This window comes from Pistacia vera, unplaced genomic scaffold, assembly GCF_008641045.1.
Source record: "Pistacia vera cultivar Batoury unplaced genomic scaffold, PisVer_v2 Contig609, whole genome shotgun sequence".
Classification (NCBI taxonomy): Eukaryota; Viridiplantae; Streptophyta; class Magnoliopsida; order Sapindales; family Anacardiaceae; genus Pistacia; species Pistacia vera.
This window is the reverse complement of record NW_022196456.1, coordinates 414,752-431,294: the sequence shown is the minus strand read 5'-3', so window position 1 is coordinate 431,294 and position 16,543 is coordinate 414,752. Positions and strand designations below refer to the sequence as shown.

Sequence of the window (16,543 nt, the reverse complement as noted above, 5' to 3'; positions counted from 1 at the left end):
GGGTGATCAGGCTAGCTTGCGCACATTTTAATTAATCCCTTGGGACCTTAGAACAACCGATCGGATAAGAGCCCCAATGACCACCCCTATTAGTGTATGAGAGAATTCGAACCCATGAGCTTATGAAACATTCTTTTGCTCTTTTACCATTAAGTGGCAAGGACATAGCTAGGATTCTAAGTCAATTGGTTAAAACATCAAAGTTGATAAATTTAAAATAAAATATATACTGAAGTAATAAATATAAAAAATATACTTTTAAAAGTTATATATATCAAATTATCAATTCTACAATTGTCCTCGGCGATTTTTCATATTTTGAAAACGTTGCATAATCTCTAAATCTCTACAACTTAGGGTTTCATCAATTCTACCATTCAAAATTAACTCAATAACTAACTAAAATTTATCAAACCCAACTTAAAACAACAACTAATTAACTCATACCTCAACATAAACAAAATTAAATCAAAACCCACATCAAAATATAGTAATTTAATCTTCCAATTTCAAATTTATTTATTAAACTCAACAAAAATTTATAGCTCATGATCTTTCATCAATTAAGAAAGCTAAAAGAAAATAATTTTAAGTAAAATAAAAATAAAATGAGCATAATTTTTCCTTGTAATCCAAAGGAGTAGTCTTTCTTAAGTATCAAACCAAAGGAAAAATATAATTTGAGAAAAAATGAGAGAAAATGAAGAAGAGAGAAAAATTAAAAAAGTGTTAATTAATAATTCATTTGGAATAATACTACACATACAACATTATGTAACAAAAGATGATTGAGTGAAAGTTTAATTTTAATTTAAAATCAACTAATCATATTTTGTCGCATAATGTTGTATAAAAATGTTGTATGTGTAGTATTACTTTTCATTTTGTGGGGTCAACATGAAGTTAAGTGAGGTTAAAATTGTAATATCCACAAAACATTAATACTTTTTAAATTTTTTTAAAAATTGAACCCACAAGTCTCCATGTGGCTAGGTCCTGTTAAGGCTAAAAATCGTCTTGGGCTTGACGAGGCCTAATAACAAAATAAACATGTCACGGCCCAAGGCCTCAACCAAATCCCGATTGGGCCTACGCATAAAATCACCTTGTGAACTACCCACTCTATGAGTTGGGCTATCTTATAAGTTAAGCTAAACTGGGTTTCAGCCCATTAGCCTACAGCAGTCTATAAATAGGAAATTAGAATCCCATTCTATTTCCTCTTCTACTAAGATTCCAAATCTTTCTCAAACTATTAAACTTAATCTGATAAAGTCAAAAAATCATATTTATTTCCTGATAGGGATTATCTCCCAAAATAAGACTTAATATCCTACTAAGATTCCAAATCTTACTCAAACTATCAAACTTAATTTGATAAAGTCAATAAACATATCTCTTTCATGATAGGGATTATCTCCCAAAATAGGACTTAGTGTCCTGCTAGGATTCCAAATATTATTTAAAATATTAAACTTAAAATGATAAGGTAAAGAAATAATATCTCTTTCATGATAGGGATTATCTCCCAAAATAGGACTTAGTGTCCTGCTAGGATTCCAACCCCTTGGGTTCACTATAAAAACAGAGGTCTGTCCTCTCATTAGGGGAGGCTCCCATAGTCAATCTACACTACTCAAAACCATCCATTCACTCCTAAAGTTCTCACGCCCAAGAACCCAACGCCTCCGTCGTAGTCTTAGCTTCTGACAAGACTCATGGTAATTCTTCATCTCCTTAATTCTTATCAAATAATCTCTTTCAGCCTTGCTGACTTGAGCGTTGGAGTGCCTATAGCAAACACCACCCCTTGTTTTCCGGAAGCTTTACGCTTGTCCTTTCATATATGCAGGTCTAGCGGATTGTCAGTTGCCTCAACCTTACGAGATCAGACCCTAGTTTCATGATGATAGATTTTTTGCATCTACAGGTGCCTGTCAGGTGGTGGTTAAAATTACTTAACTTACCTATGTTTAAACCCTTATATTATAACAGAATATCAAATCTTTTGGTAGCTTGGTCTAAAGGTGGGCAAGGCCTGGGCTTGGTAGTCCCAAGCTCGGGTTCTCAAGTACCGATCCCAATTTGGGACTGATCTAGAGCCTATCACTTTTTTGAGGGCCCAGACTGATCCCAAGCCCGAGACTAGCTTGTATAGGACCTGTCTTATGGGCTTGAAAATTTCAATTTAGTCTCTTAATTTTTTATATATTTGGGCTAAATAGATATTTATATAAAGGGGTTTTTGTAATTTATCAAGGGGTGATTTGTAAATTTTAAATTCATAAGTAAATAAATAAAATTAATTAGTAAATAAATGTAATTTATTAGGGGGTGATTGTAATTTGTAATTTTTTGGGAGGGTTTTAGTAATTTTGTCAGGGGTTTTGAAATCAACTCGACCCAGCTTGGAGGAGGGACCTGTTTGGACCCGTCACTTTTATGAGGGTCTGATCCGATCTCTGGATCGGGAGGACCGGTCTTTTGGGCCCAGGTCTAGGCCCTTGGTCCTTATTTTTATGGACACGTTTTGTAAATTCAATTGTTTCCAATTCCCACCAATCATTCCCAGTCACCTGGTATAAAACCCATAACTTATTAAACTCGTAATCTTCTCTGCAGATTTCCAAATACTTAAATCATATTCAACCTCTTAGCTTCTTGTAATCATGGTAAGGTTACACTTTTCTTTATAATAATAATAAATAGTAAAAAACTGTAATAGAACTGAGTTTAGTTTATTTAGTGCTGCATGGAGTATCAGTTTTCTTTTCAAAGGAAATTCATTGAAGGAATTTTTCCTTATCCTTTATTTTCCGAAGAATACAACTTTCTTTCAGAGAAGATTCATTTTGTAAGAACATTAGCCTCACTCAGTCACTAACTTTTGATAGTTATACGATCCAGAAGATGATCCAAAATTGGGCCCTCAGTGCCAAGGAACATGTACGACCGTGTAAAACATTTTGAGTCTTGAAAAGTGGCATTGAATGTGTTATGCCTAAAGAATGCAGGGCTGACGTAAGGTCCAGTCAGCGTGCAAAAGTCAGAGCTTGGGTACACCCGCAGTCGAGTCACGTGAAGAAAGGAACAGCATGCTTCTGTCAGAATAGTGGGTGCGTGCAAGATCAGCCAGAAGTGGTGATCCCACGTGTCCAATCCCTGCGCCAAATCGCTTAAATCACTCTAGAAGGTGGGCAATGTGACATAAAAAAGGATTTGCACGGATAATCCCACCAACTCACAGATTCAGTAATAATAACCTTAATCCATCCCACTATAAATTGAGAGCTCCTCTCTCATTTGAGGGATTGGCTACTCTCTCTCAAGAATATATAGCTTTCTCTCTCTTGTGCTATCATTTGTAAGTCAGTCCGCTAAAGCGACATGACCTCTATCATTAATACAAACATCAATGGACGTAGGACTTGCTTCCTTAGCATCTGAACCACTTTAAAAGTTGTTCCCATTGCATTGACTCTCATTTTTTCTTACATTCACGTGCGTCTTCTGAGCCAGCTCAGCATTTCACATGTGCGTTTTGTTGGTGTCAAAATCACGCATCAATAATTTGGCGCTAGAAGGAGGGCCTAATTTAGTGTTCATCCTTCATCAGGAGAATCTCTAACTTACTGGTCCTACAACAGCAAATGGCCTGCCAACCTGAACCTAAGTGAACCAACCAGAGTGCTAAGGGGATACCCCAAGTCCAGGAGGACACCTTTTCCGAAATACCTTCGGTTCCGCAAAATGCTACAGGGGATATTTCATCAAGTTCACAACTTGACCCTGTCATTAAAAGCTACCTGGAGAGGTTTGACAATACTCTCCAGACGGTCAACCAAAGGTTGGACTGCTTGGACCAAGGCGTGCCAACCAAATCAGCTGGGGGGGCGGTGCAACCGCCAAAATCGTCTACAGGTCACGTGAAAGTGCGGCAAAGGGAGATAACCCGTGCCACGAGCACTGCAGCGTGTCGACGAAAGGGTAAGCAAGTGGCAAAAAAGGGCCTACGGGCTCCAAAGGGCCAGCAAACACCGACCGCGTCCCGAGCAGAATATTGGTGGCGTTAAGACTCGGTGAAAAGACTCGGAGAAAAGACTTGGTGAAAGGACGCAGCCCGAGCTGTCCCATGCCACGTCACAAGTACACCCCCATAAAAGTGCTAGGAGGGGCGATTCTTATCACCACCAGCAAAACGATCCCAATCGTCATCGTGCGGGAGGTTCCCACACTTCGCGGGGCGGTTCATACCACCGCAAAGGTTGTGAAAATACCCCGCATCATTCATCGCCATCACATGCCTCTAGCCAGCGTGTGTCGAGAGTGGCTGGGGCCGTCAGCCGAGGCGAAGAGGAATCCGACCTCCGGACTTTCTTCAACCGTAATCGCGAGGGTCGAACTTGCATGGGTGAAAGCAATTCCTCAATGGCTCCATTACCTCAGATTGAAGAACTGTAGCGAGCTCTAGACCCACTAAGAGCTCAGCAAAATGAGCAAGGGCAGGTCGCGTCTGTGTCCCCCTTCTCTCTCGAAGTACTAGCTGCTCCACTCCTATCAGGATTTAGAATGCTTGACATGCGGGTGTTTGATGGAAATTATGATCCGCAGGATCATTTATATGAATTCAACGACCTGATGGAGCTTCACCAGGTCTTAGATTTAGCAAAATGCCGTTGTTTGGCAATGACTTTAACCTCTCATGCCAAACGGTGGTTCAGGTCGCTCCCAGCGGGATCGATCAGTTTGTGGCCTCAGATGAGCGTGATGTTCCTAAGGCATTTCCAAGCAAATCGAAAGTTCTCAATGCCTTTGAGCTACCTCAGCAACATAAGGCAAGAGAGGGATGAATCCCTCCAATCGTACATCGATCGATTCCACAGAGAGCTTAACAAGGTAGCTCACACTCCCGAGGAGTCTATTCGGACTCTCATCATAGTGGGAGTTCGCCCACAGACCGACCTGTGGAAAGAGTTACAGGCTGAGGATGATGTTTCCCTCACCCATTTCTATAACCTTGCGGCGTCGCCACGACCACGATGCTTCGGGTAGTGCGTCTGGTCGGGAGGACAGGATAGTTGATCGCAGATAGGCTACTAACGATCAACGAAAAGGAAAGAAACCGCACTATGAGCCCTAAAAGTCTTATGCTTCTGTTCCTCGTCGCGATCGCGACAGAAATCAATATACGCCTTTGAATGCATCTATATCAGCCATCCTTGATAAATCAGAAGAGACTAGACTGCTTGGAGAGCTTGAGCCCATGAAAAATCCCCCGTCAGCCAGAAATAGTAAAAAGTATTATCGTTTTCATCGGGATAACAAACATCACACCGATAAATGCCGAGCTCTCAAACAGGCAATCGAAGAACTCATCAAGAAGGGGCATTTCAAGGAATATATTGATGACTCTACTCTCGCGCAAGAGAAAAGTCAAGGGGAACAAGAAAAGAAGCGTCGTGATCACAAAGGAATATGCAGTGTCAACATGATCTTTGGAGGGCCGCACCTCGCAGGGAACACGCAAGGTGCCCAGGAAAGATATGCTCGCGTGGCTCATCACGACCTTATCAGTGTTATGAGCACGACGCAACGACCACAAAAGGTTCACAAGGAGGAGGAAATTACCTTCTCCGAAAAGGATGCAGCCCATTTGCATTATCCCCACGACGATGATCTTGTGATCACGCCCCTCATAGGGTGCCATAATGTCCATAAAATATTGGTGGATAACAGAAGGGCTGTGAACATCCTGTTGCAGATTGCTTTCAAAAGAATGAACTTGGATGAGGCCAACCTGAAGCCCGCCTCGATCCCCCTATATGGTTTTATAGGGGACCACCTGATCCCCAAAGGAACGATCTTGCTTCTAGTCATGCTAGGTGACTATGACGAAGTGACCAAGGTAACTGAATTCTTGGTAGTAGATTGCCCATCCGCTTTTAATGGTATCCTGGGGCGACCTCTGTTGAGAAACTTCAGAGCAATCACTTCGATATACCATTTGAAGATGCAGTTCCCCACCCCTATAGGGATAAGGGAAGTTAGCATGTCTTAGCACACAGCTCGCGACTGTTACATAAAAGCAGTACAAATGGCGTGCAAAGGGAAAGGTATCTCGCGTGGCATTCCCCAACAAGCTATGGCGATCAGCCGGATTGAGCCACAGCCTGGTCCAGCCGAGGATAATATGGATTCTCAAATTCAGGAAAGCCCTTCCAGTGGGCTTGTTGAGGATCTGTCTGAAGTGTTGGTCGACTTGAGCGAACCGAGCCGAGTGTTAAGGATTGGGAGCAATCTCAACCCCTAGCTTGCCTCCGAGCTGATCAGCTTCCTCAAGGAAAATATCGATGTGTTCGCCTGGTTGCATGTAGATATGTTCGGGATCAGCCTAGATATCATCTGCCATGCGTTGAACATCGACAACGAAGCCAAGCCAGTTCACCAAAAAAGAAGAGCGATGGATCCGAAGCGATATGCCGCCTTAAAACTAGAGGTGGATAACCTCCTTCGAAACAGATCCATTCGGGAAGCACTCTACCCGACTTGTGTTGCCAATCCGGTTCTGGTAAAGAAGCCCAATGGCAAATGGCGAACTTGTGTCGACTTCACCGACCTCAACAAAGCATGCCCGAAAGATAGCTTTCCCCTACCCAGATCGACCAACTCGTGGATGTCACCTCGGGGCACGAGCTGCTAAGTTTTATGGATGCGTACTCGGGATATAATCAAATTCTGATGTATGTACCGGACGAAGAGCATACATCCTTTGTTACAGATCGAGGACTGTACTGCTATAGAGTTATGCCCTTCGGCCTCAAGAACGCTGGTGCGACCTACCAGCAGTTGGTTAACCGGATGTTCTCTAAACAGATCGGTAAGTCAATGGAGGTCTATGTAGATGACATGCTGATCAAATCCCATGTCGCTTCAGATCACATAGCACATCTCGTTGAGATGTTTGATATCCTCCGACTATACAGAATGAAGCTAAACCCCCTCAAGTGCTCGTTCGGAGTATCCTCGGGAAAATTCCTAGGATACATGGTTAACCAACGGAGAATAGAGATCAACCTCGAGAAAATTCAAGCTCTCCTTGATATGGCAAGCCCGATCAGCAAAAAATAGGTCATGAGCCTTAATGGGCGAATAGCGGCGATAAGTCGCTTCATATTGTGGTTAACAGATCGTTGTTTGTTGTTCTTCAATGTTTTGAAGGCCAATAAAAAGTTCGAGTGGACTCCCGAGTGTGAACAGGCATTCCAAAATATTAAAAAGAATCTTGGGAAGCCACTTCTCATGTCCAAGCCTCTCCCGCAAGAGATCCTCCTCCTGTACCTGTCTGTCTCTCAGTTTGCGGTCAGTGCAGCCTTAGTTCGGAAAGAGGAAAAGGTCCAATGGGCAGTGTATTACGCGAGCAAGCGTTTGTTGGATACCGAGATGCAGTATCCGAAAATGGAACGATTAGCCTATGCCCTATTGATCGCTTCCAGAAAGTTGTGACCTTACTTCCACGCCCATATGATCCATGTAATGACTAATTACCTGCTCAGACAGGTCCTCTAGAAGCCAGAGGCATCAGGTAAATTGCTTAAATGGGCCATGGAATTGAGTTAGTTCGATTTGAAGTACAAACCAAGATCGACTATCAAAGGGCAGGCTATTGTCGACTTCATATCAGAATTTTCATATCTTCCAAGTGAGTCGGAGCAACAGCCTAGCAAAGGCATTCAGGAAACTGCTCAGAATCTGCCTATCTGGAGCCTCTACGTCGATGGATCATCGAACAAAAAGAGGGTTGGTGCATGTCTTCTCCTTTTGAGTCCCGAAGGGGCTCGCGTTCACGACATTCTCCGTTCGAATTTAAGGCAACCAATAATGAGGCCGAGTATGAAGCTTTGCTCGCTGGGTTGCGATTGGCCAGAGAAATGGGTACAATCACGATCAGTATCCACAACGACTCCATACTGGTCGTCAACCAGATTTTAGGAGAGTACCAAGCCAAGGAAGAAAATATGATCCGCTATTTGAAGGAAACTAAGGCCGCACTCGAGCCGTTCAAGCACTTCGCGATCACTCAGATTCCCAAAGATAGCAACTCTGTGGCAGACGCCTTGGAAAGGATAGCCTCATCGTTGGACTTAGAAGCACCAGATAGCATTCTTGTTCGATTCATCGAGGCCCTCAGTATCAGCTCGATCAAACAGGCTGTGAACGTAACAGAATCAAATCCTTGGATGACTCCTATTATCCAGTACCTCAAGGATGGGACTTTGCCTGATGACAAGGTCGAGGGGAGGGTTCTGCGAACAAGATCTGCTTGTTACACCCTCATCGGAGACCAGCTGTATAGGCGAAGGTTTAGCGCCCCTCTCCTCCGATGTGTAACCAGCAAAGAGGCGGATTATATCATGAGGGAAATACATGAAGGGATCTGCGGTAATCACACCACTGCACGATCTCTTGCTAACAAAGTTGTTCGTCAAGGGTACTACTAGCCCCGAATCCAAGAAGACACCTATAACTTTGTCAAGAGATGTGACAAGTGCCAGCGGTTCGCGAACATACCGCGAGCTCCTTCCCACCAACTGATAACAATGACCAGCCCCTAGCCATTTTCTAAGTGGGGAATCGATCTCATTGGCCCCATGCCAGTCGGTAAAGGGGGAGTCAAATATGTCGTGGTCGCAGTAGATTACTTCACCAAATGGGTAGAAGCCGAGCCGCTGGCTGCGATCATGACCAAAAAGCTCAAAGACTTCGTTTTTAAGAATATTGTGTGCCGCTACGGGATTCCTCATACCCTCATCTCAGATAATGGAAAACAGTTCAACAATGAGGAGTTCAAACAATTTTGCGACGAGCTAGGCATCAATAAAAAATTCGCCTCGGTCGCGAGACCATCAGCAAATGGTCAAGTTGAAGCTGTCAACAAAACCATCAAGCACACCCTAAAGGCCAAACTTGGCACAGCCAAAGGGAATTGGGCCGACGACCTTCCCGAAGTCCTATGGGCGTACAGGACAACTCCGAAAACCTCTACCTCAGAAATCTCTTTTTCGTTAGCACATGGTTGCGAAGCGATGATCCCTGTTGAGGTAGGAACCGGTTCACTTCGGAGGGACTTGTACAGCGAAGCCGACAACGAAGCGCTTATGCGAGCAAGTCTGGACCTTGTTGAAGAACATCGCAGCAAGGCTTCGCTAAGAATAGCAGCCTATCAACAACGCGTGAAAAGGTTCTTCGATTCTAAAGTCAGACGAAAAGACTTCTAGGTCGGCTACCTTGTATTAAAGGAAGTTCTCCTCAGTACTAGAGAAACAAGTGTGGGAGTGTTGGGACCAAACTAGGAAGGCCCATACCGCATCGCCAAAGTGATAAGGCCGGGGACTTACCACCTAAAAAGGCTAAATGGTTTCATAGTATTGCGAGCTTGGAATGCTGAACACCTTCGACCTTATTATTAGTAATTCTGAACTCGGTTTTCCTTGTAAAGATTATTTTTTGATCTTAGTAAATGTAAATAAGTATTATTCTGTTTGCTTGTAATAATCTTCGCATGTAATTTTGTTCGTATAAACTTGTTATCATGTTCGCATAGACTTGTTCCAATATTAAGCACTAAGAATGTGAACTCGTGTACAATAAAGCGAACAGAAATTGTAAAAGCAAAATATATTTCATTAATATGAAGAGTACAACAGGCAAGACGGTACAACTGTTAGCCTTGATCTGAATCTTGGAGGACCGACCTCATCATCCTAAGGTTGGTCGGCTAGGGGCTTCTCCAGGGCATGTCCCGAACCCTCACTCTGATCGAATCTTTCGGCGGCCGCTGCTTCATCATCCTGCCGCGCCATGGACATGAGAGTTTCCTGCCAGTCCTCCGGGAGGTCGGACATATCAATATGCGGATTCTTCATCCGCAAGGCATAGATGGACTCGATCGCCCATTCAGCAGCCTTCTCCTTGACCTCCGCTGCCTGATTCCATATCTCTTCGGTCAGGGAAGCAACTTTTCCCTAACTTACTGGGAGTTCGGCCTCGAGAGCTTGCCTTTGCTTCTCGGAGGCATCCCTCTCTTGTTCTGCTCGCAAGGCTCGCAGAGAAGTCGTTTTGAGCTCCTGGTCCCTCTCTCCGACCTCCTTGGAGAGTTTGGCTATGGTCTTTTGGAGCTACTTTATTTCCTTCCCATGCTTCTCGAGCTCGGCTTTTTGGAAGTCCACCGTGTGAAGAGCTACGTCCCTCTCACTTAGGTACCGGTTCGCCGACTCAGAGGATATGTCTCTTTCTGCTTCGGCGGCTTCCACGCCTCGCTTGAGTTGTGCGTTCTCTTCCTTTAGTGCGACCTCCCCTTTTGCAGCTCCCAACCGAACTTTTTGCAGGGACAGTTTCATGGAAAGCAGGGCTTGCGAACAAGTTAAAATAACAAGTTAGTTTATCAAAAGGAACTAAGGGAAGTCCTCGCCGAGGACAATTCGTTTACCTTGCTTAAGTGCTGGAACGATGTGGACATTAGGTCCACGTCACTAGAACCTACGAACTCCTCGAATGCTTCCGAGAGTCCGCACTCCAGCAAGTGTAGACTATTGGCTGTAGGTGCTCCGGTAGGTCCCCCAGCGAGTCCAGCACTAGAGTTTCCTTTTTCGCACCTTCAGTAGAGGTCATGTCGCCCGTCGGTTCCTTACCTGACCTCCTCCTGACGTCTGACTACGACCTCCCGAGTTGATCGCCCTCAGATTCAATCTCTGACTCTTCGACCTGAATTTGCCGCCTCTTCTTCTTTGCTCGTTGAGCCGTTGTCTTTAGCCTCGAGCGAACAGTCGATGGCTTAGAAGTCCTCGCGAGTCGAATTGGTGCATCCTCCGGAGGTTGAGGTTGAGGTTGAGGTTGAGGTTGAGAAGTTCCAGAAGGTCACGCTAAGGGGCCCGATGTGGCACCTCCAGCCGGGGGATCGGCAGGAGCAGTATCGGTCGCCCTGGCGGTTATTGACTGTGAAAAATTGAATTGCCTTCGTCGCGGCTGCTCTGACTCCTTCGGAGGCATGGTCGCTGCATTCGAGCATTGTTAGCAAAAGTAATTCATTGCACGACCAGAAAAGACCCAGTTAGCAAGACTTACGCAATAGGGGCTCTAAGGACGCGTTTGTGTTGAAGAAACCGTATTTTCGCAGATTCGTGGTCATCACGAGCTTCTTCACATCGCGACTGGCTTCGAGCAGGAAGCCGAAAACTACAATCCTGTTCAGATCGAAGAGCAACCCTAAGTCAGTCGACTTGTTAACTGCCAAAAAGAAACAGGTTGTTAGGAAAAGAATGCATTTCAACGAATTCGCCAAGGGCAAAGAACCTACTCGGGTCTTGAAAGCGGCAATGGCCGTCATAATGAAAGAAGAAAAACTTCGTTTCGTAGGCCCCCGCGTTGCTAGGGTAACTATGTATCCCCGCTTCTATAGTAGGTCACTTGGACAAGTAATAAGAGTCCTTGTCCTTGTTTTTTTTCAAGTAATACGAGCAGTTGAGCTCCACCGCAGTTAGCTCGCCCAGCCCGTTCTCACGACACGCGATGTACATGGCAACTACAATCACATACGCGTTCGACATGAGTTGCATCGGCGCGATCCCGAAGTGATCCAAGAGCGACCTGACGAAAGGGTGGAAGGGGATTAATCCCCCACCCTTGAAGATCTCCTCGGAGATCATGACCATCCCACTTGATGGGTATCGCGATGAGCGGGTCTTATCGCGGAAAACTTCCACGTTGACACCATACTGTTTTATTACCCTCTCAAGCTCTTCCTCGGTAAGTACCAAGTAGACCTTAGGAGTGACGTTCGGAGCACCCTGCGAGGACGAACCAGTTCCTTCCTAGGATCTGGTCGTTGAGGGGTCCATTCTACTAGTCTGCAAAGCGACAAGTAGGGGGGTCATTTAGCCATCGTACGCTATTCCGTACGATGACGTGGAAGGAAACAAACTCCCTAAATCCCAGAGAAAACCCTAACAGAATGATTCGAGCTGCCATTCATGGCTCGAACCCGACATGAGCGTCTTGTCTCCGATCAGCTACCGGAAGACTAATGCCATTTACCAACCACAAGGAATAAGAAAATAAAAGCAGAGAACGATTCTTACCTCTCAGAATACGAAAATGGCTCCTTCTGCTTCAAATATAAAAAACACGCTGATTTGGAAGGCAAAGATTCCAAGCTTGCGAAAGTCTCTTGCTCTCTCTGAAAAAGACAAGTGTGGTGATATTGCCTGAGATGGATCTGAGTTTTTATAGCAAAGGAAACGATGCTTGTTTTTCTCGAAATCAAAACGACGTTTGGGCGAAAAAATGTCTCACCATTGATCACGACCACGTGTCGCAGATTAGTGAGAAAGAGTGAGTGTCATGATTAAAACCAAACTTTCATCCTTTTTCGTTGAAAAACTCAAGCGACGACACTCTCTCCCTCAGCATTAATTGCGCCCCAATCTGCATTTAATGCTCTGATTAGGGGTGTCGTTTTAGCATGTCATGCATTTAATGTTCTAATAAAGGGTATCGTGTCAGCATACCACACATTTAATGTGCCTGGTTGGCACTTATTACGCATAGGACACGTCTGTCAAAGCAGAGACTGTTTCATTAAATGCATCCATATTGAAGGTACAACAGGTAACGCCTGACGAAGTCAGGTTGCTCATCCTTAACAAGCGATGACCATACGAGGTTGTGTTCGCAAAAAGCGCTACCCCGACCGATTTTCAAACAGGTCGGAATCATCAGAATTTCCCGAAAGCATCCAGTCGCGGCATGAATTATAGTTTCCAAGATTTAGTCCTCAAACCTTGAAAACTAGGAGACTTATGTTATGCCTAAAGAATGTAGGGCTGACGTAAGGTCCAATCAGCGTGCAAAAGTCAGAGCTTGGGTACCCCCGCAACCGAGTCACGTGAGGAAAGGAGCAGCATGCTTCTGTCAGAATAGTGGGTGCATGCCAGACTAGCCAGAAGTTGTGGTGATCCCACGTGTCCAATCCCTGCGCCAAATCGCGTAAATCACTCTAGAAGGTGGGCAATGTGATATAAAGAAAGATTTGCACGGATAATCCCACCAACTCACAGATTCAGTAATGATAACCTTAATCCATCCCACTATAAATTGAGAGCTCCTCTCTCATTTGAGGGATTGGCTACTCTCTCTCAAGAATATATAGCTTTCTCTCTTGTACTATCATTTGTAAGTCAGTCCGCTAAAGCAACTTGACCTCTATCATTAATACAAACATCAGTGGACGTAGGACTTGCTTCCTTAGCATCCGAACCACTTTAAAAGCTGTTCTCATTGCATTTACTCTCATTTTTTCTTACATTCACGTGTGTCTTCTAAGCCAGCTAAGCATTTCACACGTGCATTTTGTTGGTGTCAAAATCACGCATCAACAGAATGTTACCCAAATCTACGTTGGATTAAATAGTTGGTTACATTTGTGACTTCACATCTATGTTTAAGAATTTCGTAATTTGGAATTGTGTATTAATGTATTTTTTAGTCACTGTACACTGCATGTGGTTTTATGTTGTAGGTTTGGATGCAAATACTTAATGCCAACTTCTCATTGTTATTTGTTTGGTAATTTTGTAGCCGAAGAGGCACGTCAGGGAACCAAAGGAAGAAAAAGTAGCCTTGGTCGGCTACGCGAGAAGGAGAGCATGTTTTTGGTGTTGCGCACATTTTTGCGTCATTTAATGATACATTAAGCACAAATATATGTGTAAATACTGTAGAAAAGTAGTTTATTTTCACTGACAAAAGTCTGAGTTTTAACTTAACTATTTCAACAATTGCAGCATGTGAGTGACTTGTCTGGAAGAGAAACTTTGGTTCGTATTACTGGTATGGGCCTATACTGTTGACCTTTTGTTTTTGCTGGATACACATTAGCACCGGATAGTACTTTTGTTAAACCTATTGCTCTCTGTTGCTAAGCTCTAATTTATTATTTTTTGTGTACCCAGTGATGTATTAAGAATTCTGGAGTGTCTTACGAGATTTGGCTGGTAGAGTTGTTATTGACATAATTTGATGAAGCAATGATATGCACCATTATGGATGGATCTTATTTTATTACTCTATTTTTCCTCTTTTGCCGACTGCCTAATTATTTTGTGGGCTGTCATTCATTTCCATTATCCAAAATACTTTGGTCATTTCATATTTTTATTTGCTGGTCATCAGTTTTGCTAAGCATATTTTAGTTCGTAATGGGTAATATTTTGGGTGTTGAGACAGGTTACTGGGCGCAATAGTATGCTACAGTAATTGAAACGAGGACTTGGATGAGAGGCTGGCTTTTTAAGTTAACTGTTTTGTGAGTACCTCACCAGTTTTAATTAAATTGCTGTAAGGAAATACAGAGTGCATAGACCTGCATTAGCACCTTAATAATTTTTTATTGCTTTCTCATCATGTTAGCACTGTGTAATTCAAGCTCTGGTTTCAATTTGATGAGAAACTGGAGGTGTTTTGATGTGGGGTGGGGGACTGTGTATGTAAACAGTTTCCTCTTTACTATATATTATATCTTTCTAGTACAACTTTATAGTTTCTTACAATTAAAAAATTATATCTTTCTAGTACAACTTTATAGTTTCTTACAATTAAAAAAAGAAAAAGTATATCCTAGATCTTTTGTGTTAGGATTCTTTTTCTCTACTATGCATGTTATGTCTCTTGCTGTGCTCATCAATTGGCAGAATTGCTATGTCTGTGACATTGACTCTCTGCATCACACAATTGCAGGTGGTATGAAGGTGAAAGCTGACAGGGATGAATCTTCACCATGCTTGCAGCGCAAGATGTTTCTCCAAGATGCAAGGTGCTTAACTGAATATATTTCTTTTAGAGCAATTTCTTTTAGAGTAATACTAGTTTTATAAAGACAAATATAAATGGGACATACAAAGACAATTACAACCTTTAATTTTCATGATTTTTCTCTCATTTTTTCCGTTTTTTATTTGTTTTATTTTTTTCACTGGCATCATTTTATAGGCCTCTTTGTATGGCCTTTGTAAAGATAACATTTTTCTTTCTTTTATGACCTTTATGCTGAAAACACGGTTAACTAACTTGTTATTTGGAAGTTAGCCTTGGTAAATAGAGAGCCGGATAGTTTTGCATTGGTAATATAGTATGTTACCATTGTCTCTACTATCTGGAGCCTTTTCTAATTGTATCTCCAATTACAAACAGGAGCTAGGCATCACCGCCCTTCACATCAAGTTGCGTGCTACGGGAGGGAATATTAGAGCAATCCAACATCAGTTCATCTCATGCAAATGCAGCAGCTCGTGGCATCCTCAAAGACGCTGATATGCAGCCACATTCTATATCAGATGGACACACCTCATATGATAATTGTGTTAGTGAACGACCTACTTACGCAGCAGAAAACAAAAAAACATAAATGACATGGATCGTTCCTTAGAACCAAGATCCGAGTATAATATCACAGTTTATACAATATATGAATTAAATCTGCAGAAAATCAGATTCAAGATTCAATAATCTTATGCACGTTTGGAGGCTCCACTAACTTTGTCCTTAAACGTTTTGCTACAAACCCAAGTGTAGGATCGAACCGATGAAGTCCACACGAAGACAATCGCTTAAGACTAAGGAGAGATTTGCTAGATCCTCCTTAGCCTCAAGAAACAAAGAAGAAAATGAGTATTTGATTTTGGCTAAACCAAAATCTAAAAGTGGCGTGGGAGAGTGTTTAAGGGTTGGAGAGTTTTTCTCTCAAATGAAAAAGTAATCAATGAATAAAATGATTTTACACACTTTTTTAATTAACACTTTTTCCTTTATAGTCTTATTTTACTTGCCCTATTCCCATATGGAATGGGCTTAGGCTCCAACCCAAACACCCCATGTATCCAAACACCCCCTAATTAGATATTTATTTTAATTCATCATTATCTTCAATTAAAATCAATTAATAAATATATATATATAAGTATTCCAGTATTGCAGGAACGGCTTTCTGATATTCTGTTTTTCTCAAAACAGTGAGGTCGTTTACGTAATTTGCCATGACCCAATTTTGGTCAAGAATGAAGGCAGATTTGCTATCCTGGGAGATCGTTGAATAAAGCTTTGATACGATTCCATAATCAAACGTAGTATTTGAAGGAACGGGGCATATGAAATCATAGCAACCTTCTGTTTTTACTTTGAGAGGATCACAAGCAGAAATTGTCAGACACCTATATATATATAATATTATTAGATAATATATAATATATATATTAAAATTTAACAATAATGATAGTTTATTTAAATATATGCGACACATATTTAAACGTAATTTCACTTTTTTAATTTTTCTAATAAAATTAAATAAGGCTAGGACCCTAGCAAATTAATTGCACTGTGAAATTACCAAAAACCATTTCGTCCAAAAAGACGAAAACGCCCTTTTTCTTCCTAGCTCTTAAATTATCTTCTGTGTGTTGACCCATAGGCTCCTCATCATACCGGCAGTGTATAG

General features: G+C 42.5%; 1 pseudogene; it reads left to right on the top strand.

Annotated features, from left to right (window-relative positions):
• Positions 1 to 11,700: 11,700 nt before the first annotated feature.
• Positions 11,701 to 15,363, top strand: LOC116110629 (annotated as a pseudogene).
• The last annotated feature ends 1,180 nt before the right edge of the window (positions 15,364 to 16,543 follow it).